A 26,271-nucleotide genomic window follows, 5' to 3' on the forward strand; every position below is an offset into this window, starting at 1 on the left:
AGAAGCCTAAGAAACCACATACAAAGCATGCAGAATAATGCAAATTTACCCTCCAATGTTGATAAATGCAAAATAGCTAGTTTTGTTTTTGTTTTTTTCTTGTTGTTTTTTTTGCATTTGAACAAAGTGCATTTTCTTGGACCGTGGAAGTTCTTGTTTTGTGATAGTTTCTGAACATTTCTCATGGTAAGCAGACTTTAACCAGTTTGGCCATTCCCGAAAATGAGGCCCATGACAATTCTTTCAAAAAATTTTCCTTAAAAGAGCCTTTCTGTGGTTGGTCTCATGGAAGGAAATGCTGGTGGCGTAAAGGTTTTTTAAGGAAGAAAAACACTATACAAATTGCAAGTATTGTTACAGCAACCCAATTCTCCACTCCATGAGGCAGAAAACAAGCTTTCTGGAAAACTGGTGGGCAGAAAGTATTTCTGGATTGAGAGGAGATTGGGAATGGAGGAGGGAAGAGAGCCTGTTTCCTCATTCTATGTCAGGACAGTGATGGGGCTGGGGAGAGTGGGGAGGGTGGAGGAAATAAGAATGATAATAGTAAGAATTTACATTGCTTTTGCCTTGTGCTGGGAACTTTCTCTGCACTGCTTTCTGTAGATGGCTCAATGCATCCCTCTACATCCCAAGAGGTAGGTATATTCCTATTTCCTTTTGCAGATGGGAAACTGTGGTACAGAGAGGCTATAGGACTTGTTGGAGATCACACGGGTAGTACGTGGCCTAGTTTGGTTTTAGCCAGCTTTGCTCATAGGCAAAGCCAAGAGTGCAGGGGGTGTGATTGATTCATAGTCTATCAGAAAGAGATCTGTTATTAAAAAATATTTTCATAATGCTCTCTGAGATTCTTATCTTAGGGCCAAAGACTGACCAATGAAAACTTCAGTTGAGTTAAATAGCATACTTTAGTCAAAGGACAGCTTAGTAATAGACTAAGCCCATTTTGTTCCCTACATAAGTGAGGAAAAGGTTTTTGGAAGGAGGCAGAAAGGAGAGGTGAATCAGTGGGCAGGGAGCCTCCTGGGCTGGGGTGAGGAGCAGCGAGGACGGGCAGCCAGTGGACAGTGACCTGTCCTCCCACCAGCAGCGTGGCAGAGAGAGAAGGGAGTGGACACAAAGAGAAGGGGCCTTGACAATGGGCTTTTAGAGTCAGGCAGACCTCAGTTTGAAACCCCGTCTACCAGTTCCCAGGCTAGTTATTTTACCTCTCTAAGCCTCAGTTTCATCATTTAATAAAATGATGAGGGGAACATACTGTAGCACAGACGTTAGCACATTGTGGAGAGGCAGAATGAAGAGCACCCACTTCGGAGCCGGGCTGCCTGGGTGTGAGTCGGGGGGCCTCACTCTTTAGCTGCGTGTCTTTGGACACAATACAACAATTCTCTGTAGCCTGTGGCCTGCTATAGCATCTACCACATAGTGTTGTTTGATGGTGGGGGCAGGGGTGGAGAGATTGATTGAGTTCATATGTGGAAAGTGCTTAGAATAGTTTCTGGCACGTAGTATGTGCTATATAACTGCCAGCTATTTTCATAGTAAGCACTCAAAAAATAGCAACTGATATTAGTAAGTAAAATATAAATTAGCCTATAAAAGACTTTTCTTTCTAGTGTGTCTATGCCACGTACTGGTACCTGTTAGTCTATAAACAAGCTCTCCTTGGCTTTGAACGTTCTTATACCTACTATAAACTGCTTGCTTATTGTTTTTGGCTAAATTCTATCTCTCACCAAGCATAACGTTGGTTCAAAAGTGGAATGCAGTGGGTAATAAGTTAGAATTTTATTTGTCTAGGCTTTGAAGGTAGTTAATAGCAGGAGTGAAGAATTCTGTCTTTCTGTGTTGATTGACAACCAAAGTGGGGCTGTAAATTGTACGTAGCCTGTTCTCCAGGTTATCAGGAAATAAGCTTGTGGCTTCCTGTTTAGCTTTCTGAACTCTGTTCTGATGTGAACTTTCAGAATTGGGGCCGCTCCAGAGTTTTGTTCTGGTGATGCAGAGATGCAAGGATTCTAGCCAGGTGGCCCAGCAGACTACTGAAGTGCTCATTTTCATTATTTTCCATGAACTTGTTTAAATACTTTTAGTGCTTTGTCTGGCCTCTGTTTCATTGTGTTCTGAATGTCCTTCCACACAGGGACATTGTGAACAAATATGAAATATTGGCAATTATATTTTTCCAGTTAAATTGTTTATTTAGCTATCTATCCATTCAGCTAAAACATATTTAATGATCATCTATTATGGCCAAGAATTGTTCCTGTCACTGGAGATTTAGCAGTGAACAAAACAGACACGAATTCCTGCCTTCAAAGTGCTTGCATTCTAGTGAAAGGGAGTGAGATAATAGCCAAGATAAGTAAAGAATGTGACATGATGGATGGTGATAATATACTAAAGAAAGCAGAAAAGATTGGTAGCATGAGAGGGTGACTAGAAAATCCTCACTGAGAGGGAAATTATGAAGGCCTGAAAGAGTGTGGAAATGAGCTATGTGGGCAGAGTATCACAGGCAGAGGGAACAGCAATTGCAAAGTCTCAGAGACAAGAGGATGCCTAGCATATGTAGAGTGGAGCAAGGAGAGTAGCTGGAGAGGAGTTAGTGATGGGGAGAATAATTGGATATAGAGTCAGAGAATAGGGAAGCGTCAAATTCTAGATGTCCTTCTGGGCCATGGGAAGGAATTTGGCTTTACTCAGGGTGAGATGGGAAGCTATGATACGGTCTCGGGCAGAGGAATAACACAATTTGATTTTCATTTTGCCAGGATCACTCTGGCACTGGATTGAAAATAGACTGAAGGAGTAGGGAGAGAACAAGGGTCAGAGGAGAGACACCAGGTAAGGTGCTGTCACAGCAATCCAGGGGAGGGAGGACAGCGACTTGGACCAGGGTGCTGGCCTGGTGGTGAGAAATGGTGGGATTGGAGCTTTCTAGAAACAAACAAATAAACCAAATGAAACTAAACACACATTTACCACACAACTTAGCAGTCACACTCCTGGGCACTTAGAGAAATGAAAACTTAGGCCCTCAGAAAAACATGCACAGAATTATTCATAGCAGTTTTATTTGTAATAGCTCCAAACTGGAAATAACCAAAATTTTCTTCCAATAACTTCTACGGATCTCAATGGGATCACACTGAGTGGGAAAAAAGCCTACCTCAAAACCTCACATACTTTATGTTTCCATTGATATGACACAACGGAAATGACAAAATTATTGGGATAGAAAAAATGTTGGCAGGGATCAGGGATGTGGGGGGAGGTGGACATGACCACAAAGGGGTAGCACGAGGGAGTCCCCTTGGCGATGGGCTAGTTCTGTACCTTGATCGCGGTGGTGGTTACATGAATCCACACATATGATTAAATGACACAGAACTCCACACACAGAGTGTCAATTTCCAGGTTTTGATATTGTGCTATAAATAGGTAAGATGTAACCATGGGAGGAACATGAGTGACAGATACAGGGGACTTCTCTGTGCTATCTTTGCAACTTCCTGTGAATCTGTAATTATTTCAAAATGAAAAGTTAAAAAATATGATTAGCTGAAGTGGCAGCAGGGCAGAGGCATCAAGGGAGGCAGGGAATGAGGAAGGTGTGAGGGTCAGAAGAGGTGTAGCTCATTCTTGGGGTCTTGTGTATTTTGGGGGATTTTTTTTTAACCCTCAAGATCATTCAGTATCTTTGGTACTGGATAGCATTTGTGGCTCGATTTGAGTTCCTGTAGCGGTGTGAGGCTTAGAGCTCTTTAATAATAATAAAAGATGCTGATGAAGTAAAAAAGATAAATGGAGCCAATAGAATTTGCTGACGGAGCTGATGTGGGGTATAAGGGAAAAGGGAGCTAAAGAGGACTCCAAGAGTGGCCTGAGCGGCTGAAAGATTTGAATTGCAATTAACCGTCGCAGGCTCTAGTTTGGGGTACATACAGAGAGTTCAGTTTTAGATAAGTTTAATATACCTATTTGACATCTTTGGAAGTCACCAGCATGAAAATGGCATTTTAAGCTATAAACTGAGGTGAGATTACCAAGGGATTGTGAATATAAATAGAGAAGAGAATTCAGGGTTGATCTTGAGATACTCCAACATTTAGAGATTTGGGAGATAGAGAGGAGGCAGAAAAGAAGACCAGGACAGAATGTCCAGACAGATAGGAGAAAACGTCAGAGAGAGAGGTGCTAAAAGAAGGTGGTTACGATCTGTCTCAAATGCTGCTGAAATGTCAGCAAGATGAAGACAGAGATTTGACTGCAGCTTCAGCAGTGTGCAGGGCATCGGAGAGCTCCGTGGCATTTTGAGGGTCAAAGTGTGACTGGAGTGGATTTAAGAGACATTAAGAAGAGCTGAGTTGGTCACACTGCTCATCAGAGCTCCTGAGCAATCTTGCTGGAAAGGGAATGTGAAAATGTAGAGAAATCTGAGAGGGTTTTTTTGTTTTTGTTTTTGTTTTTAAGGTGAGAGGGAAAACGCATATTTTGTTTTGATGGAAAAGATCCAGCATAGAAGACAAATGTGATGTTACTGGAGAGAGGAGGGAATAACTGAAGAAATGTCCTTGAGGAGACAAGCAGGGCTGGGATCCAGCACTCAGGTGGAAGCGTTAGCCTTTTTCCAGGAGGGAAGTAGAGTTTAAAGGTGCAGATGCAAATGGGTAGGGTCACGTGTGGAGGTGCAAGCTTGTGGGAGTTCTGCTTGGGGTGGTTTCTATCTTTCCATGAAATATTAAACAGTAAGCAAGGTCACGGTGACTATTAAATAGTCACCAAGGTCATGGTGAGAATGGATGGGTCGAGCTGGAGACTTGAGGAGAAAAAAGAAAGTGAGACGGGAGGCTGAGGCAGGAGGATCGCTTGAGCCCAGGAGTTTGAGGTTACTGTGAGCTAGGCTGACGCCACGGCACTCACTCTAGCCCGGGCAACAGAGTGAGACTCTGTCTCAAAAAAAAAAAAAAAAAGAAAAGAAAAGAAAAAAAAAAAAGGTGTGAAAGCACAGAAGGAATGTACCGGGGGACCTGGTATGCTTCTTGGGCGGCCCACAGTGCCACCTGGGTGAGTGCTTGTGAGTGTGGGTGTGTAGTGTCCAAGTGCACCTTCTGGCAGCTGCAGCACGTATGTTGTATGCAATGAGATGTCCTTACCCTTAGTTTGGCATATCTGTCATTGCAAGAATTGTACTTTCTGTTCAGTCAACGATTCAGCAATTCATGCAACCCCTGTGACCACACGTCTCTTTTAACTCCTTGAGAGATTAATTTTGAAATTGTGCATTATGGATGGAATAAAAGAAGAAAGAGAAAGGAGTCTAATGAGAGGAGGTATGGAAACTGGAATCTGAAGAACAGAAAACAGAACAGTTGTTTATTTCATCATTTAAGGAACTTGTGAAAGGGTTTTAAGTCACTAACATGCAACGATGACAGTTAGCTAGATGGAATAGCTTGGATATTTTTACTTGTGTTACATTCATCCAAAAAACATTTGTTGAGAATCTCGTATTGGGCCAGGCACGGTGCTGTCCATGAGGGATCGGAAAGCAGATGGCCATTGGCCTCAAAGAGCTCTAGGTACCGTGAAAGTAGAAATGTAGGAAGTGTGGTGTGTGTCAGGATGCGGGGTAGAGATACACATTTGGGACCCAGGAAGGGAGGTGCCTGAGTCCCGCCTGGGCAGTGGGTGGGAGATGTTCAGCTAGGGATGCTGGAATCGAGATTGACAAGGGGAGTGTGGGATAGTCAGGTGACATGGGTGGGATCAGGGGGAGAGGGCGTTTCATGAGAGGGTGAGGGCAAAGGTGAGAGGGTAGAGGGAAGAGAAGTGGGAAAATAAGGGCTCCAAGGGGGAGTCTACTGGGCTCACGGTCAAAGAGGCTAAAATAGAGAAAACCAGAACAGAGAGGAAGCACAGGTGCGTGAGGGAGAGAGGAGGGGGTCAGGAGAAGGGCTTTGACCCCGGAGACCTGCGTTTTGTTGCTAGAGCCACGTTAGTGCTGCATCTTGTTACAAGGCTGACTGTGACCTAGGAGAGGAAGAGGACCGACCAAGAAGGAAATAAGGAAGGGAAGGGAACAATATCAGCTTATTGATGTATGCAACTGGGATAGTCCCTGACGGGCGAGGCTCAGCCTTGACCTTGCCTTTCCCTGGCCTCTAAGCCTGGATCCGAGTTTGCACAACTCATCAGCAAGCCAGGAACTCATGAAAGAGCACTGGGCTATACATCGGGAGTCCTGGGTTCTTGTCTCTGATACTAACTCCCCGGGCAGGTCATTTACCTCTGGGCCCTGCTTTTCTCATTTGTAAAACCAGGTGGTTGGGTCTCAAGCTCAGAGGAGTCATTCCTGAAGAATATTCTTTTGTGCTAATCCACAGAGACCTCAAGGATATTATTAATATATTTAATTCCCCACTCAACACCAGCAGGAGGCCTCTCTTTTCATGCCGTTAATTATTCTAATTCAGGCCTCTTGTGCAGTGCATTTGTGGCCCATCCACACCTGTGCTCTTATTCTGTCACTTGGTGTTGCTGGTGGTCATGAAGGAGGATTTGGAAATTTCACAGAGAAGATGATGGACTGTCAAACTTGTGGGCAAATTCTCCTAGAGGAGTGAAGAGCATGTGTAATGATAATGATGCTGATGAAAGTGATGGTGATGATAAGGATGATGGTGATGATATTGATGATGGTGATTCTGACAGCTAATGCTTATTGATCCCCTAATTGTTTTCCATATATCATATTTAATCCTAACAAAAATCTTTTGATATAAGCATTTCTATTATCTACATTTTACAGATCAGGAAATTAGGCACAGAGAAGTGAGGTAACCTTCTCAAAGTCACACAGCATTTGAGTTGCTGTAGTCTGATCCAGAACTCCATTTGAGTGTGTGATAGAGGAGGGAAAGGGGAAAGAAAGGTGAGGGTTGGTGAGTACATTGTAACTTGAAATTTCATGGTAAGTTCCCACATAGCTAATGCTGCCTGGAGTTATCCTTTCTGTCAGTTGACTCCTCCGCAAAAATGTTAAGGGTTAATCTGCATTGCAAAATTAAAATTGTGAATGTACCAGAAACAGAATGACATTCCAGGGGATAAGGCTCTTCGGCTCAGTTAAAATGGAGGGAGTTTGGAACCTGTGCCTTTTTCTTCACCACTCTCCTGGCATTGGAGGGCGTCTCCTTGTTATGTCAGCCCCTCTAGCCAGACAGGAAACTCACCATGACATGACATGTTTTGTCAAGTGGATCTGTTTACAGAAAAAAAAACTGTGTTATTTGGAAGCAATTACGGCTGGTTCTGTAACCACTCATGTTCTATAAGGGCATTGTAATAACCTGCATTTGTGTTATACCTGACAGTTTGCAAAGTGCTCTCACATTATAATTACAATTAACGTTATGGAGCAGCTACTATATGCTAAGTACTATGCAAAGCAGTTTTACGTAGGCTCCTTCACTTAATCCTCATGACAACTTTTTGAGATTAATTTCATCGTTATCTCCACTTTACAAATGAGAAGACTGAGACACAAAAATTAAGTGAATTGTTTAAAGTCAACTGGCTAGTATATCAGGAATTTTTGACTCAGGCCCACTATAAAGCAAGAATCAAATTTCCTATTTGTAATAAGGAAATTTCCTTTGTATTTCAAGTTCAAAATGTAGCAACCAGGGCTATTTTTGTTTTCTACAATTCGAATGATGAATAACTTTTACTTTCATCAAAAATCAAAATCTTCTCTATTCAACTAGTAGCAATCTGTAATAATTTCTAGGTCTTTACCATGCTGTGCACCATTTCTGTAAATAATGATCTATTCTTTTGCAAAAGTCCTAACAAAAGAGGTCAATGGGTGAAGGACAGAAGTGACAACATTTCAAAAGATCTACTTTCCTCTTTCAAGTTCTGTTCTGGCTACTTCCTTTTCCTGTTGTGCAATCAGGCAATTCTCAGTCTGATGGGGCAAGTCTGAACCCTCCTGCTATGAAATTTTGTGACATCCTGGGGCTGAAATTAGACTGAGAGTCCACTGGGCAACTTCAGGTTCTGCTTGGCACTTAGTGTTCCCTTGATGCTCAGTAAATGTTAATTACCAACAATGGTAACAAGGCGTTTATATTCAGCTTGCTCATGCTGCTCAGCTTCCCGCTTAGGGAAGGGAACAGACCAGCATGAAGCAGACATCATGGCCACTTCCCTGTTTAATGCAAGGCTCTTTGGGCACTGTCTGTAGCCGTCTATCACAATTTGAATAATCTATTGTACTAAGAATAGAGGAACTAATTTAATTTCTATAGTGCTACTGGGATCTGCAGTAACGCATTTTATGATGATACAGTTGCTCACAATTGCCTTGCTAGAAAATGAATAAGTATTTGGAAAATTTAATCCCTTGTGGTGATGCTGCTGTTTGTATTTTGTTTTTGGACTATGTTGAGTGACATTCTGCTCCCTTAGCCTCCAGAGCTCTTCATGAAGCCTCTGTGTTTACCAGTGATGCAAACTCTAGAGAAGTGAGTGCTTCCTGCGCTTTTCCTTTGGTTTTGTTTTTGCTATTTTTTGCCTCACGAATTGTGGTTTCAGGGATCCATTTCACATGGCTTTTGAGTTTGGGTGTATCTTCTGATATCTGTATTTTCTCACTGCTGTAATTTCTCTTATCAAAAACAGTAGGGGAAGGCTTTATTTCTGAAACCAGGAGTAAGCTTAGAGATTAAATGAACACATTTCCTGGTAAGTATAAATGTTGAACTACTAAACATGCCTAACTTTTAAGTAACATATCAATCTAGGGGATTCTGGGTGATCTATAAATGCTTAAGATTGTCTTGTTTGAATGTCCAAGGCACACAACCGGTATAATCCAGAAGGTGGATTTTGTGACTGTACGGATCATTCAGTTCAATTTTCTCACCCAGACAGTGGGAAGGCCAGGGGCTTCTGTTACGATCTATGCCAGGGTGCGGGGTGAGCACCCAGCTTTCCATGTTCAGACGGGGTGGGATGTTGTGCTCTAGAGAGGAGAGGCCTGGCCCTGGGATCTAGGGTAACTAAGGAGGTCTGGAACTTTGGAATCCTTCACCGATGTTTGGGTTGGGATCATGGGAGGTGAATTTGTACTTACGGAGGATAGATCAGCTCCTAGGTAAGGTGACCCAGAGAATAAGGGATACTGCCTAGAGCATCCTGAGGGGGAGGCAGGCTTCTTGGGATCCATGTGTGTCAACTTGGCTAGGCTATGTATGGTGCCCTGTTGTTTAGTTAAACATGAACCTAGAAGGTATTTTTAAAATGTGATTAATATTTAATCAGTAGACTCTGTGTAAAGCAGATTTCCCTGCATAATGTGGTGACCTTCATCCAGCCTATGAAGGCCTGCAGAGAAAAGACTGAGGTCTCCCCAGAGAAAAGGAACTGTGCCTCCAGACTGCCTTTAGACTCAGGACTACAACATCGACCCTGCTAAAATTTCCAACCTGCTGGCCTGGCCTACAAAATTTGGACTTGCCAGCCCTCACAATTGGATGGGCCAATTTCTTAAAATAAATCTCTCTTCATGTACATATATCAATTGGTTTTGTCTCTCTGGGGAGCCCTGACTAATACAAAACCCTACTGGATCCTGGGTGGAGACTTCAGCATGTGTTCTTGGTGTCACTGGAGGAAACTTCACCCGGAACTCTGGGCAGCTACAGGGGTTCCAAATGTGGTTGCCACTTCTAGGGCAGCCTCGAGTCCTCAGTTCACTCCAGCTGCCCTGTAGGTTGAACTTAAATGTCAGTGGGTTTTGGTAGCTTCTGCCCTTTGGCTTTCAAGTCTCATAGGTGACAGGGGAGTTGTTTATACGGGTTGAGTATCCCTTATCCAAAATGCCTGGGACCAGAAGTGTTTCAGATCTCAGATTTTTTTTTTTGAATTTTGGAATATTTGCATAAATATAATGAAATATCTTGGGGATAAGGACCCAAGTGTAAACATGACATTTATTTATGTTTCATATAAACCTTATACACATAGGCTGAAGGTAGTTTTATACAATATTTTAAATAATTTTTTTGCACAAAACCAAGTTTGTGCACATTGAACCATCAGAAACCAAAGGTGTCACTGTGTCAGACACCCATCTGTGGTTGTTTGGCATCACCGCCATTGCTGACTCTGAATTTATATGCTACTGAGAAGCAATCATTTTCTTACACTTATTCACACGTAAGTACTTAGCAGTAAAAAATATAACATACCATTAATATAGTGAAAAAATAATGTGTTCAGGGTAACTAAGCAGCACAGTAGCATCACCAGAATACCCGTATCACCTGTTAAACAACAACCACACCAAACGACGACAGGCTTTCAGTCTCCACCTACTATGCTGTGTTTTGATTAAAAGGCTCCTATACACTGTTACCTTTTAGTTGAGAATAAACATCAGGAGCAGTTGGGGAACCAGGCAGGGGGTTCTGTAGGGATGAGGAGGTGTTCTGCTGGATGGCTTTTTAAAATGTTTCCTCCAGAGTCATCAGCCTCATTAACAATGGTTTTTGTCTTAGAAGTCTCTCTTTGATTTTATAAACTGCCACAATTCCTTGTTCTGGGTTGAATGCACGCTGCTCTGGTCCTCCAATAAGCCCACCACACATTTTCACTATGTCATCCACAGGCACTTTTTCTGCAGTGTTAACAATGTCGTTGTCATCATCATTATTAACATGATCACCTTGATTCAGAACCATTCTGGCAGTTTCACCATCAGTCAGTGATTGAACAAGTGGAACCTCATTAACAATGTTAAAAATTTCTTTGATATCCATTTCTTCCAGCTTACTGATGGACTTTGAAGGTATTTTTTTGCATATGTAAGGAAGTCAGACATCATTTTTTTCTCACTTGACATATGGAATCCTTCAAAGTCACCACCATTTTTGTCATCATCACTGAACATAGTCACAGTCCAGACGTTGTGCCAGGCAAGCACAACTGTGTCTCTAGTCACTGTATTTCAAGCTCTGGCAACAGTGTATATGGCATCCTTCTTGCTAACTCCTTTTGCAAACCTTCCACACCCATGCCCCTGTTCACTGGTGCTAGGATGTGATTCAAAAAAGTGTTTTTATATTTACTCTTCTTGATCTAAGGATAGCCTGATCTCATGGCTGAATGAATGAAGTCACATTTGGGGGAAAGTACACGGCATAAACATTTTTGATGAGAATTTCAGCTGGAGGATGAGCATAACAGTTGTCCAGGACTAACAAAAGCTTGCAGCCGTCCTCCAGTCCAGCTTCCCTGCAGTATGAGCCACTGGTACCAAATGTTTGTGAAACCAGTTAGAAAAGATGCCCCTGGTGATCTATGCCTTTTTGTTAGCATAATAATGGACTAGTAATAAATTCACACTTTGAAAACACTGAGGATGCAAGATTTTGCCTATCACAGCAAGTTTACACTAATGCATGCCTGCGGCATTAGCACATCCCAGCACAGTTATTCTGCCCTTGGCATCCTTGATTCCTGTAGAGGCTGTCTCATCAACTGTAGCAGTATCTTTCTGGGGCAATAATGCCAAAACAATGATGTTTCATCAGCATTATTAACTTGTTCTGGTGTTATTTTCATCAGCGATGACTTTGGGAAAATTTCAATGAATTTGTTTGCTGATTCATGATCAGCAGATGCTTTGTCATCGCAAATCTTTAAAAGTTTAATGGTGTCTTTTCTAAAAATTCTGCATCCAGCTTGTTGAAATTCTTAGTTCCCTTTAATTTCCAGTTCATTGTGATCCACCTTTGCTTATTCCATGACAGCATACCAGTAGGGGCTTGTGTTCACTGCAACATTGACAAAGCTACAATATGCAATTGAGATCATCATTATTAGCTTTATTTTTGATTTTTTAAAACTTTTCATTAATTTCTGTTTATCACTTTCAGCATAGAACTTCAATAGTTTATCCCTCTGTTTCTTTAGGTTATATATGGTAGCAATTCCAATACTATACTCTTTTGCAAGGCGTTTCACACTTACGCTACTGTCTAGTTTCTTCAACAGCTTGACTTTCCGTGCTATAAACATAAATGCATTTTCTTTTTCTTGTCACTGTTACCTGTAAAGATATCTGTAGACCTCTCTGACATTTTCAACAATATAGTTATGCCACAGGGCAGAAAAGAAGCAAAAAACCATAGTGAGTAATGTATGTAAGTCTTGGCCCCATATGGGGCATTATGGGGAACCTGACATTGGTGCATCTGGCCTGTACACGTGCCATTTTATTACTCTTTGTGGGTGTGCTTGCGTGGGGGAATCTGGGTGTGCATGGAAAAGATATATTGCAACTGAAGGGGGCTGGGACTATCTTTTTTCCCTAGGGGACAGTGAATAAACTGTGTATTGTGTGCCTGTGTTTTGACCATGACCTGTCACATGAGGTCAGGGATGGAATTTTCCACTTGCGGCATCAGGCCAGCACTGAAAAAGTTTCAAATTTGGAAGTATTTTGGATTTTGAATTTTCAGATTAGGAATGTTCAACCTGTATTTGCATTCAGACACCAGGCAGTTTTGGACTCCTTTGATGAAGGCATACAGACGGAGATTTATTTCATCTAATCTGAATATATGGCAATGTCTTGGGAACTCCACTGTGTGTCTCTTAAGGATTAGTGACTGTCTCAACAACGGTGGAATGAGTCTGTCTTGTAGGTAGCAGGGAAGATGTGGCAGGAAAAATATCGTATGTCAGGATCCAAAGGTGTAGTGTACTTACTCTTGGGGGGACAGGAAGAGATGGGATGGTGTTGGTGGGTTGTAAGAAGTTACCAATTAAAGGATGAAGGGGAACCTGTAATAAGAGAGATGAAGACTGCAAGTCTCAAAAACTAAGCCAGGAAGGAAGCAAGGGGGAACTTCAAATAATGACGCAAGAATGTGATACAAGGCACAGAGGTCTACAATGTTTTTTAATCCGCCACATGCATTCGAGGTATGCCTAGTAGGTAATTTAGGTTTATATTAATGAGATTGAATCCTTTCATATTCCCCTCAGGGACTGTGTTTCTCTTCACTTTTTTCCTTTGGTCAAATTATTTGTCCGTCTTTAAGTTTTGGCAGAAATTTCACCTAAAAACAACCTCTACAAATGTGAATTTAGCCAGATAATTTGGAGGTGCCGGGTATGTGTGCACTGCATGCTTTTAAAGCCTTATCACCTAGGGCTGGAACATGAACTGCCCATAGTCATGGCAGATTTACACTGTGGCACCACGGGATATTTATGTCTTGGCTTCAACTCGAAATGATTGCAATTACTACCTTACTCCAAATAGACATTGCAATATCATTTTAAAGATTAGTTAGAATGATTCTTGTTTGTCCCTCAGACATTTTTATGATATGTAAATGAGAGGCACTTCAGGTCATTCTCATTACATTTATATTGCACTTGAATTTTCAATCTAGCTTTCTTTACAAGAGCAAAGTTACATAGATTATACCAAAGCTGTCATCAGTGGCTTATAAGGGAAGAGACAGTGGGGCATCTGGGAAGTTTTGTGGGGCCAGAAAAGATTCTGGAACAGACTAATTCATCTGCTCGAGCCTATTTGACAAGATGGTGTTAGGGAGCTGAAAATGTTGATTGGTGTGGGCTCTCTGCCCGGGCGGGAGTTACATGGGGGCTGAGTAACTGGTGATAGAAAGGACTACAGTTGATGTCACCTCCATTGCTTCAGAAAGGGAGCAGATGCAGACCAATCATGCACAGGTGACAAGCCCATTTGATCTATCAGACAACATGTCACCCAGTTATTTTGTCCTTTTAGTTTGAGCTGCATGGTGTATATTACATTTCCTACAGTCTGAATTACAAATGTGACTATACACTAGTTGCCCTTCTGTCAGCTAACAAGCTAGTATTATAAGCTACTGGGCTTATTCTGGCTTTGACACCCAGATCACAGGCCAGCTTGGCCCCTGGAAATGGAGAACTGGTATCACCCTGAAAGGGCAGGCACACAGGGGAGCTCCATTGTGGCCCATAAATCTAGATTCAGGCTTGATCTAGAGATCAGATTAGACCACAAGGCTAAAGATTAGTCCCAGGACTCGGGAGGGTCTCTAGAAGTCGTGTTCTCCTAGGTTACTTGGAGCCAATTGAAGATGTGGTGAGAAGTTCCAGAAAACCCTGCTCTTCAGGTCATTTCTCTAAAAAGCCTCAATCCCATCATGATTTTAAGGCAAAGTTTATAGTGGATTTGCAAATATTGGCTTTGAAGTTGTATCTCTTAAGACTGAAATCATGTATTAGGGCAGTGGCTAAGTTGCCTAAACAAAGAGGTCTGAAAATTCAGTGTCGCGAAGCTTATTACTCTGTCACATAAAAGTTCACGTGTAGACAGATCTACTGTCAGGGTAATCCATAGACCCAGGTTCCTTCTCTCTTCTTGTGCCACCCTCTCCAAGGGTGCTGGCCCTAGTCACATGGTCAAAGCCGACTCACTACTCCTAGAAAGTGGGGGAGAGGAGACCGGGGGGTATGTGAGCAACGGTTTAGATGTATGCCTTAGGGATTGCACATGTCACTTCTGCTCATATTCCATTGTTGCCCAGACATAGTCATGTGGACACTATTAGCTGCAAGGGTCAGTCTCTAACTGGGCTAAACTTTCAGAGCTTTTATTGCTAAAAGGAGGAAGTGGAGAATGGGTGATGACTAATGATTACTTTCTCTGCTACAATTGAACTCTTAGTGATAGAAAATCCTAATTATGGCTTAAACAGAAGACAGTAATTTTCCCTCCATACTGTTGGAAAAATTGAGAGAAAGGCTTTTCAGAATGGGCTTCTCATAGTTGTTAGGGACCCAGGGTCCTTATATTAGGTTCTTCTACCACACTTAGAATGTAGTTTTCACCTCATGGTCCAAGATGGCTGCTTATGTTCCACCTATTACATATGTCTTCCAGCCAGCAGTAAAACAAACAAACAAATAAACAAAAATCTGAAAAGGAAGAATGTATCCTTCTCTTTAAAAACGCATCCCATAAGTTATATACAAGACTTCCATTTCCATCTTATCAGCAAAAATGTGGTCACATGGCCACACCTAGTTGCAAAGAGACCTAGGCACTTAGCTCGAAATCAATGATTATACTACTAAGAAAGAAGGGGAAAATGAACACTAGAAACACTAACAATTTTTGCTACAGTCTGTCCTTTGGTCACTCAACTATTCCTTCTTTACACACATACTTTCTCCTCAGAGCAGATAACCTCCAAATACCATCTGTATTGATTTGCTTGGGCTGCCATAACAAACCACCATAAACTGAGTGGCTTGAACAACAGAAATTTGTCTTATGGTTCTGGAGGCCAGAAGTCTGAGATCATGACGTAGGTAGGGTTTGTTCCTTCTGAGCGCAATGAGGAAGAATCTGTTCCATGCGTCTCTTATCACTTCTAGTGGTTTGCTGGCGATCTTTGACATTCGTTGGCATGTAGAAGCATCACTCTGAGCTCTGCCTTCATCTTCCCATGGTGTTCTCCATGTGGGCTGCGTCTAAATTTCCCCTTTTTATAAGGACACCAGTCATATTGAATTAGGGGCCCATCCTGTACCAGCATGACCCCATCTTCACTAATTACATTTTCAATGACCTTATTTCCAAATAAGGTGACATTCTGAGATAATGGGAATTAGGACTTCAATTGTCTGGGGAAGACACAATTTAACCCATAACATCATCCAATAACTGCATTGAGCTCCATAACTAGAAAATCTTTTTAGATGCTGGTAGATGGTCTAGATATAGCTCTGTGTGTTATAGCAACGTAGAAACTAAACAATGTAGGTAGGTTCCTTTCCCCATATTCACCCAATATACCATGGTAGAGTAAGAAAGGCATAATTGTGCATATTGTGATAAAAAGCCCTATTCAGAAAAAGAATGAATGGAAATCAAAGGGTAGTAATTGTTCCACAGTAATTGCCTTATCCTGCTGGGCAGAACTTTTGAGCACTCCTTGCCTTGGACATTTGAACTCCCCTTTGGAAGCTCTGAATCTATTCCATGAGAGGATATCTCTTGCCCAGTGTTTATTGTGCCCACTGGCTTTGCCTCTGGTTCGTTCTTCCTTGTTCATTTGTCTCCATGTTGACACTGAGGTGGGCACTGGAGAGAATGCCAACCTGAGCACTGCACAGCCCTTCTGGCTGGCGTAGGTCCTGCTGGTATAGTCCCATTGCTTTGAGGCTTGATATATCACTGGTTTTTGTAGGTTAGGCCCGGGGTTGTTTTAGCAGCACAAAAAGGCTTCTAGTCATTTTCCTTCTGATCGGTTCCATGTGTAGAAAACATACAATAAAATATCTTCTCTAGAGATGACGGGGCCTGGAGTAGGCTGAGGCAAAGGAGGTGCCCAGAGCACAAATTTTAAGGAGTTACACTCCTCAGGTGCCAGCCTGCCCTTGCCGGAGCCTGAGAATGAGACCTTCTTAAATTTTGTGCCTGGGGCACTTCTCTTGTCTCACCCTTGCCTTTTCCCTGAGAGATCATATGTAACCCTGAAGTCTCTGGTCTTTAACTTACTAAGCTCTTTGTTCTGCCTGTCCTATCCTCCTACCCAACTTAATGCTGGCTTTAATAGTGGATTTGTTTGGAAAAGCAACACCTTTACTTTTCTTTTTGGCTAGCAGGCTCATAAAATTTGTAGGTCAGGGCACCATTCTTTTTTTTTTTTTTTTATTTCAGCTTATCATCATGGCGGTACAAAAGTTCAGGCCACACACACTGCCCATGTCCCGCCCATCCCCCTGAATCAGAACTTCAAGTGTGTCCATTCCCCAGACAGTGCGCATTGCACTCATCATGTAGTTATACCCCCATCCCCTCTCCCCACCCTCCACCTCAGTCCGATACCCAATTGGTGTTATTCCCAAATGTGCACTTAGGTGATGATCAGGGAAACCAACTTGCTGGTGAGTACATGTGGTGCTTGTTTTTCCATTCTTGGGATACTTCACTTAATAGAATGGGTTCCAACTCTATCCAGGAGAACAAAAGGGACTCCATATCACCATTATTTCTTATAGCTGAGTAATACTCCAAGGACACCATTCTTATCTCTTGCTAAGGCTATGGCTTTGCTGCAGCTGTGAAATCCCTCCTCAGTTTGTGGTACACATATTGACCATTTCAACCCTGCCAGAGTTCAGATTAAGAGTCTTCTGTCGACGTGTATGGGAGGCCACAAGCAGAGAGTGCCTCCCTCAGCCAAGTGATGTTTCCTTCCATCTCTGTTCGTTTGGAGACTCATTAGCTCTTACCTTGAGTAATTTTGCTAAAGGTGGCAGGAAGGAGCTAGCAAACATTACATTTTCCCCATATTGCAGTCTCAGTCAGTGAACTGCTTTTTAAGGTCAGAGGGTTTCATTTTGACCCAGAGTTTTGCCACTGCAAAATAAATGCCATCAGCTTTCCAATCTTCAGTGCTCGAACCCTCAATGCCTACTATTTGATCACATCTGCTAAAACAATGCAATATTTTTAAATGTTGTCATGTAGCTGTTCAACTTCTTCCAGTACTAATTTCTGTGTCAGATAGGATTACATCTCGCTGCACATGACAGAGAACCTAAATTTGTTTAAACACACAAGATACAGTCTCTCATGTAAAAAGTTGAGAGGGAAGCAGTTTATGGCTGGTATGGGATATCCCAAGTCATTAGGGCTTCAGGCACCTGCTTGCTCTTGGCTCCACAATTTCATAAGGTGCAGCCTTTTGCACATGGTCCAAAAGAGCTGTTTTTGCTTTAGCCATCACTGCTATGTTCCAGGCAGCAGGATGGAGGAAGGGTGAAGAAGGATATGCTCCCTCCTCTAAGGACACGCTTCAGAAGTCACACATAACACCTCTGCCTACTTCTGATTGGCCAGAACTTAATCACCTGACCATGCTGAACTGCAAGGGAGGCTGGGAAATATGGCCCCAGCTAAACATCAGTGCTTGGTGACTAAGGAAGTAGGGGAGAATGGATATTTTAGACACCTAGCACCTTCTAATATGTGTTACTTGGTAATATTTAAATATATATATGTATATAAATGTAAGAATTATTGAATGTCTGCTATGTACCAGGATGGGGTCAGGTCCTATGAGGGAATTAAACATGACCAAGCAGAAGGCTACATAAGGTCATAGACATGAAGATGCCATAGGTATGAATTCTTCTTACTTCTTTATGCACTGTTAAGAAAGAAAACCACTGCCATTTTTAACTGTAATAAACCTTTTGTTTTAGATATGCCAACAATTTCAGAGACGTTCAAATGGGAAAAAATATGCCTCCTAGAATTAGCGCAATTAAGTACTTTGGAGTGCAGATTCTGGCATCAGATTTTTGGGGTGGTCTATTTAATCTCCCTAAACCTCAGTATCCCCATCTGTAAAATGAGGAGAATAATAATTTTAACTCTTAGGGTTCTTTAAGGGTTAAATGAGATACTTCACATGAAGGTCATAGCCCAGTGTCAGACATACCGTGAACTCTCATTATATGCTGGCTTTTAGTGCTTTTACGTAAGGGTTCCTGCCCTCAAAATGGCTTGCCCTCTAATGGGAGACACCACTAACATAAGACAGGCAACAACATGCAGAGAGGACTAGGGACATTCCCCAGCCTGTGTGTTCTAAGTGGGAAACTGGCGTTTGAATGTGAGCTTCTTCTTCAACTACATAGGCAGGTATGATTTATTTAAAATCGATCAGCTGGAAGAGTCTCTGTTAACATAGTTGTAAGATACCTAACAAATGTGATAAATAGTACAACAATTTAAATGGTTGGAAGAAAATTTTGCTAAGTAGTAGGGGAGAAACATTAACCATTCAGACAATTCCAATGTGTTATGTCTACCTCAGTTCCCTCCGTCTGTCTAGGGTGGACCCATCCAGGAACACTCTCCTGTGTGGAACTTTGGAGTCAATGGAAGGTCCTGAGATTGACTGAAGGGAGACGTTCCTTTTGATAGTAGACTTACAGAATGTGTTCTTCTGCAAATTTCTCACATTTTCACCAATGACTGGACAGAAAAGTATCCAAGTGGGATTGTTCCTTGGAGGCAAAAGTCCTATTCAGAGACTGAAACTCCCATCTGTTTTCTAGGAAATGTTGTCTATTGCAAAAGAAAGGAATCATCCCCCCAGAAAAAAATGAATTATAACAGCTTTATGATTCTTTGAGAAGCCAGCCTTTCCCAGTGCATTTTCTTTCTTTGCTATGTTTGATTTACAGCAGATGGTATCTATCTCAAGTGTGTTTATTCCTTTTGGTTAAGTGGTGACTATGACATTTACAGCCTAGAAGAATAAAACATTATCTATTATGTCTTGAAGAAACTAACCACCTGAAGCATACCGAGTTCTCTTAAAATATTTTTTTGGCTTCTTAAATTACCTCGTATGTCATATTATATATTTTAAGTTTGAAAGAAAAAAGTTGAAAACTCCAGATTTTTAGCTATCTTAAAGTAGTATTTTATTGTATTCAGAAAAAAATTTTAATGAATTAGTCTTACTTAATAATTTCTTTATTTCTAATTTTTACAATATTAAGGGGCAGCTTTGGGATACTGTCATTTATTAATTATATTTATGCAAAATATTTTCATTTGTGTCTACAGGACCTGAATAGTCCCTAGACACCACCAGCCTGTGGAAGTCACCTGGGTAAGGTGACTTTCACAGTTGTAGTTCTTGGTCCGATGGATCAACAGCAGCTTCTTGTGAGGGGCAGGCCGTGATTTATCATGATAGCCGTGTTACTCAGGGAATCATCCAGAAGACAGAAGAGGTGAGGGGTCTGTGTATACAGTCGTAGTCATTGCCTTGGGGGCCACTGTCCCTGTGCTCTGACCCTGGTACCCTCATGATACCAGCTGTCTTGGTCTCTCTGGTCTTGCAGAGTGGCTACTGCTGCTCTGCTTGGCATGCCAACCTGCCCTTGATCTCTAGTGACCTGGGCTGTTTATGCCCCAAGGTCCATGGCCTGGAATTCTGCTTCCTGACCTATGGTGCTCACTTCACTCTTCAGTCAGTAGGAAGATGCCCTCCCCTTCCAGGACCCAGTTCTCTCTTTCCTGGGCATGTACCTGGGTGGGAGGTGTCTAGTCAGACAGACTCCAAGGGATATAGCTGTTTCAGTGATACTACCAAGCTCTTCCGCGACAAAGTGCTTAGGTTCTCAGAGATACAGCTTTGCACATTTAAAAACATTTTTCTACATGTTTCTCTCTTTTTTGGAGTGCATAGACAGTCTTGGCCCTAACATATTTGGAGCCTAGGGGAAGAATGTTCACATACAAAAGATCTAAATACTTCATAGTATAAATCAGGTGAATATATTGTTATATAAGATGTCTTATCCTCTGACTTTGGCAAATATCCCTTCATTACAACATTTCTATGTTTAAAATTTCAGCCTTTTCACTTCTCTAAACTGCATTTTATATTTTCTATCATGATTGTGGTTTGTTCTCAACCTTAACTATCTAAGGAATGAAAAAACACAGTGTAATTTTATGTGGAATATACAACATTTGAATACATCTTTGAAAAGTATAAATTAAAATAAATGTAAAGATTGAAAAATAAAATCCTCTCATGTTTTCAAATGATTAATTTTCTACTGAAATATTAAAAAATCTATTGAAATAAAAAGAGAAAATTCAAATTATAATAAATGAATTTCAAAAATTTCAATTATTTAGGTAGAGCTGGGATTTTAATTTTCTGAATGTAAATTAAGTCATTTAAATATATCTATAAAAATAAAACTATTACTAAGTCTAATCTCCAATGTCCCTCTGGTTACTAATGTAAAGAAATAACTCATGACAAGATGGCTGACCAGAGACACCAGCTGCCACATAGTCTCAGAAAGAAGGCAAAGTTGTAGGTAAAAAGAGAAAAAGCAAACAAATAATCATAGATCAGATATAATTCCGAGGAAAAAGTACCAGAACCTACCAGAGAGATTCCATGGGAAGAAATTGTGGAGCAGAACAAGAAGGAGCAAGATATCAGCAGAGATCAACCCCCAAGAGGCTTGCAGTCCAGTGAAAAGTGTAGGTGGAACAGTTGGTTTCTCCCTCCCTCACATCTCTGGCAGTCAGCAGGTTCCTGAGCAGCTGGAGAGCCTTTCTACCTTTACAAGCCCAAAGCCTGCTGCTGCCAGTGAGCTGAGGCTTCTTGAGGACAAAGCACCAGGCTGACAGCCCCACTGGCGTGCTTCCTATTACCATAGACCCGACATGAGGTGGCAGGCACCATATTGCTTCTCCACCCACCATGCGCCTTTGCCCTCCCCGTGAGGTTTCAGCCCCTCAGTTTTCATCCTGCTTGTACCCACACAAACAGTTCCCAACTCTGGCCCAGACTGTGGGTGCCACAAGGGGTGCTACTGGGTCCCAGGGGATCTGCCTGACCCCAGAGCCTGGACATTCTGGTCGGGCTGCCTTCTGGAGAGAGGGACAGAGACGATCAGAGTGCTAGCTTTCCTCCATTCAGACTCTTTTCCTCCTAATTCCCTCCCCCACCCATGGCTGTCAAGAGAGACACTTGAGCCAAGGCTCTCAGGACCTGCTGCTGCCCCTCAGCTGGGGCTTCCACAGAGAGTGGGGCTCAAACCTTTCCTCTTAAAGACCTGCAGAGGAGCAAGGGTGCTCAGACTGTGAGCTCCCTGCTCACCAGCCCTCCCTGGTGTTGCTTGCCGGGCTGCTCCATCAGAACAGGGCACACACCAAAGTGGAGGGAAATCAAATCTGCTTGAGCACCCCAGAGGCAACTCAGGAGGGGAGATTTGTGAACTAATCTCAGGAGGCAAGGGAAGCTGCACGGGCAGAACTGAAAAGAGAACTCACTGTGGGTCCCAGTCACAGCACACTTATGGAGCACCCTCCCCTCACAGGAAGGCCGTGCTCTCAGCCCAGGGTGGGATCTTGGACAGGGAAGCTCCCAGACCACAGTGCCATCATGGGGGAGCTCAGCTAGTTCCAGCTCCTGCCTGCCAGCAGATACTGGAGGGAGATTACAGGGCAGGGGAGGGGAGAGAAGAGCGAAACCCACTCTCAACAGCTAGATTGTGGATCTTAGACGGCCTTTCCCCCACAACCAGACTTTCTGGCTGTATGGGGCCACTTCATCCCCTCCCTGACAGCTTTCCCCAGGTGCTGGGAAGTGGACTTTTGACCCCCGCTGAAACAGCTACCTTACCAGCTATTGTGGAGTCCGAAGGTGGCCCCCAGCCCAGCCCAGGCTCACTCCCCGCCCCCCACCTCTGCTGTCTGAAGAATAAGGATTCACCTGGAAGTTCCTTCGCCCCACCCACCACCTGGGGCATTCAAGTTCTCCGCCCCCGCCCCCCCCCCCCACCCCTGCGGGGCTAGATCTGGTCACGGGTCCCCAAACAACACTGCAGCTTGTTCCTTCTGGCAAGTGCCACCTACTGAAAGGGAGGTCAATCTGCACAGCCCTTAATAACATTTACTGACAACACAATCTCTGATCCAGCCTACAGAAGCACTCTGTTACGTTTAAAGTGTTGTCATTCTAAATGATTCCTTCTTAATACTGATGGTTTAAAAAAATGACAAAATATTCCAGATATTTAATGTGTTTTAAAGATAAGCATGATATTGTTGAGAGTGATTCATTGCATTACTCCTTGGTTCTTCTGTTGATTTTACTTCCTCAGAGGAGATTGTCACCACCCAGGTGACAAACCCAGATGTAAAAATAGAGACCACTTCCCCTTCCTGGGCAATATCCCTGGAACTTCTAGTCTTGGTTTCTCTGAGAAGGTCACTTTCCCCAGCTGGCCTATAGCCATGCAGAGAAGAGCCCACACAGATAATTTATAATTAAAATACAGAATTTAGGGGCTCAGATTATTAATAGTTGAGGCCAAACATTTAACTTTCTAGGTATCTGTCAACAGTTCTTCAGTCCTGGGGTTTTCTCCGTCACTCCATTGCTTCAGAGTGTTAGATCAGTCATCTGGACACTAGTGTCTTCTTTTCAGCTCTCCCTCATGTCTTACTTTCCTACCTCCCTTCTCTTTCACAGTCTTCATCCCCATATTGACCTACACATGATAGTTAAGGTTAGACCTTCAATCCTAGCTTCATCACTTGCTAGAACGTGACTTTGGGAAGATGACACAACCTCTCTAAGCTTCAGTTTCTGCATTTATAATGTGAGGATTGCAATGCCTGTCTTGTGGGATGGTGGGAAGGATTCAATGAGATAATGCTGGTAAATCGCTTGGCAGAGATCTAGCATATGCAAGATGATGAAGAAATGGCACCTCTCTTATTTATAAGTCCCTCCCTTTTGCCTTCATTTTGTTTGACAGCTGTTTCTGAACATTGGCTCAATTGAAGGGTGAGACTTGCAGGAGAATTTGAATGTATACAACAGAACCCACAGCTATAGCCTGGAGGGTTCCATTCGAGCACACAGAAATAGGGGTGTCCTCTCAGAGACATAGTGCCTTACGGAAGAGGGGGATTCTTTCATGATGTTACCCAACTTCAATGAAGTACATATTGTCCACGCCACATGTGGATCTTTGGTGCTATTTCCATTGTCCAGTGAAGTTCAAATCAAGTAATTATTAGAATATTATCTATATATAAAATGCTAGTAAATCCCTATAAAACTCCCCAAACAGAAAAACTCAAGCCCAGTCCATTTTTGGCCCTCTCGCTCTCCTCCCAACCAGCAATGCCACCGTTGTTAGGCTGAGCAGCAGGCGCTGCTGTGCTGCTCCCTCATGGTTTCTGCAGTGAGAAGTCATGCCTTGGTCATTAGCTAATGTTGGGAAACGCTGCTTCAGGTCCTGCATGTAGTGTACTATAAAAAAAAAATTGTGCCTTCAAATAAAATACATAGAGCACAGAGGATTTTTTAGGGCAGTGAAAATGCTTTTAATTATACTGTAACAATGGATACATGTCATTATATATTTGCCCAAACCCATAGAATATTCACCACCAAGAGCATGCCCTAATGTAAACTAGGGGCTTTGGGTAGTCACGATGTGTCGATATGAGTCCACCCATAACAACGAATGTACCACTCTGGTGGGGAAATTGATGTCGGCAGAGGCTGTGCGTGTGTGGGAGACACAGAGGAATGTGGGAAATCTCTGTACCTTCCTCCCAATTTTGCTGTGAACCTCAAATTGTTCTAAAAAAAAAAGTGTTAAGAAAAAAAGAAAATAGAGCCTGAGATAAATGAGAAAAAATTCAATGTCTGTTCAAAGTATTTGATGTCCTAAAGGGAAGAAAAATGACCTTATCATAGAATTGAAATAATTGGAACTCTTTTAACATGTTAATTGGCTTTCTCTGCTTGCTTTCTCTTAGGTCTACTCTGTGTTCCTGAAAATTCTCAAAGCATTCCTTCCCTCACGCCTTTAATCTTGTGTTCCCAGGCTGGAGTCCTGTCTTTGCCCCTCTCCAGGAATCCTGATTGTTCAAGGTCTTGCTCACATTTCTGGTCCTCCTGAGGCCTCCCTGCCACCTGCTGGCCTCTTCAGTGATCGCTAAATGGTTTCAGTTAAATTTTAAACTGTGTAGGATCAAGGATCAAGTCTTGTCCTTAACAATGCCATATCCCTTGCAGAGCCTGGTTATAGTTCTGGGCACATAGAAGGTATATTAATGAATTGAATACATTTTTTGACTATTTAAAAACCTTCTTTTTACTCGGCCAGAAAACAAGAAAAATTTGCCAAGTCTCTTATTGCTTCAAAGCATGTCCAGTCCCTGTATTTTTTTGTTTTAAAACGTCTCTGCTCATTTTATTCTTGTATTAATGCAGACCAACTTCAGACAGTGAACATCAGGTGTACTTTTATATACAATAGGGAAGATAGAGAGGTGCAGTTGAAATCCATCTGGAAGAGTAAAGGTTGCCAAAACACCAAAAATAAATTCATAAGCATAGTAGAGGTTTTGTTGATAGCCTGAACAACCATCTCATATTAAATGGAAAACAGCCTCAAATTCTCATGATGCTAAGCTAGGGGAACTCTGGCAAGTAATCGCTTTTGAATTGCCTGGGTTTTTTTTGACTCAACAAAGAAAACAACATGTAAATGGAATGCAATTTAGTGGCCAAAGGAAAAAGGAAAACCCCAAACCCAGAATGCCCTGAGTGCGAAATGACCTTTTAGTTAGTTTCTCCTTTTTTTTTTTTTTTCCTGCTGCTGTTTGTGATTCAGGAAAGACAGCTCTTCATGTTGTCTCTGCTAAACCTGCAGTAGCTTTTCTTTCCATTTTTAAAAGTCTCTGAACAGATGCTATCTCCTGGAAAACAAAACAAAACAGAACAGAAAAAAAACAAAACAAAACAAAAAACAAAACAGAACAATACAAACCCACAGATAACTCTCCTTCCTCATACCAAAATAGGCATAGGCATACCCTGAAATCAGGGAAGAGTAATTCTTTCTTTGTATTTTTCTATGTTCAATGGTAGGTTTGGGTGTAGGTAGGTTATATTTCTTACAGTTTTACCATTTTAGAGAGTGCATATATATATTATATATGTACATAATGTTTTGCAAATCCACAACAAATAATATGGGCGGGGATGTTTCTGCTAATTATTGTGCAAATCATCACAATGGCTATACAACAGAGGTTATTGATAGATGAATTATTGAAAATGAAGAAATCTATCACCCCTTTCTATTCTCTTGCAGAAATGGTAGTTGCATGAAGCACTTGGGCTTGGTTTGTTCTGTTACTGATTTAATGCTTCCTCTTTTCCTTCCTTCTCTTTCTCCTTCTTTTTTCTCAGCCTGCTATGTAGCAATTCTAAAATGTAATGACCTCACAGCATCTAGTTCTTGCCCACTTAATATGGAAAAAAGTACAAGACAGCTTGAATTTCCTGCTTTCTTAATATTTACTTATACAGCTGCATTTTAGCTATTGGAATCAAAATTTTGAAAATGTTTGGCTCCCATGTTTAACCACACTCAATGTAATTAACCACACTTAATGTCTGTCTTACTGTGTCACATAAATTTTCCACGTATTTTAATACGCATTTTCCTCCAGTACTTGTTGAATTATTTCATTGCTCTTTAGTTTTTGCTGATGATTCTTTTCAAGAATGGTATCATATTAAATTTAAAAATTCTGGAGAATAGTTTGACATTTATAAGGTATGTTTTGATTTT

At 42.0% G+C, this 26,271-nt stretch overlaps 1 long non-coding RNA gene across 1 annotated transcript; it reads left to right on the top strand.

The window, feature by feature from the left end:
* The first annotated feature begins 615 nt into the window (after window positions 1–615).
* LOC123649002 lies at window positions 616–18,952 on the top strand. Its single transcript, XR_006738864.1, has 3 exons — window positions 616–638; window positions 2,778–2,850; window positions 18,939–18,952. It is a non-coding gene; the product is annotated as an uncharacterized LOC123649002 (long non-coding RNA).
* Window positions 18,953–26,271: the final 7,319 nt, after the last annotated feature.

The sequence above is a fragment of the Lemur catta genome, chromosome 13, assembly GCF_020740605.2.
Source record: "Lemur catta isolate mLemCat1 chromosome 13, mLemCat1.pri, whole genome shotgun sequence".
NCBI lineage: Eukaryota > Metazoa > Chordata > Mammalia > Primates > Lemuridae > Lemur > Lemur catta.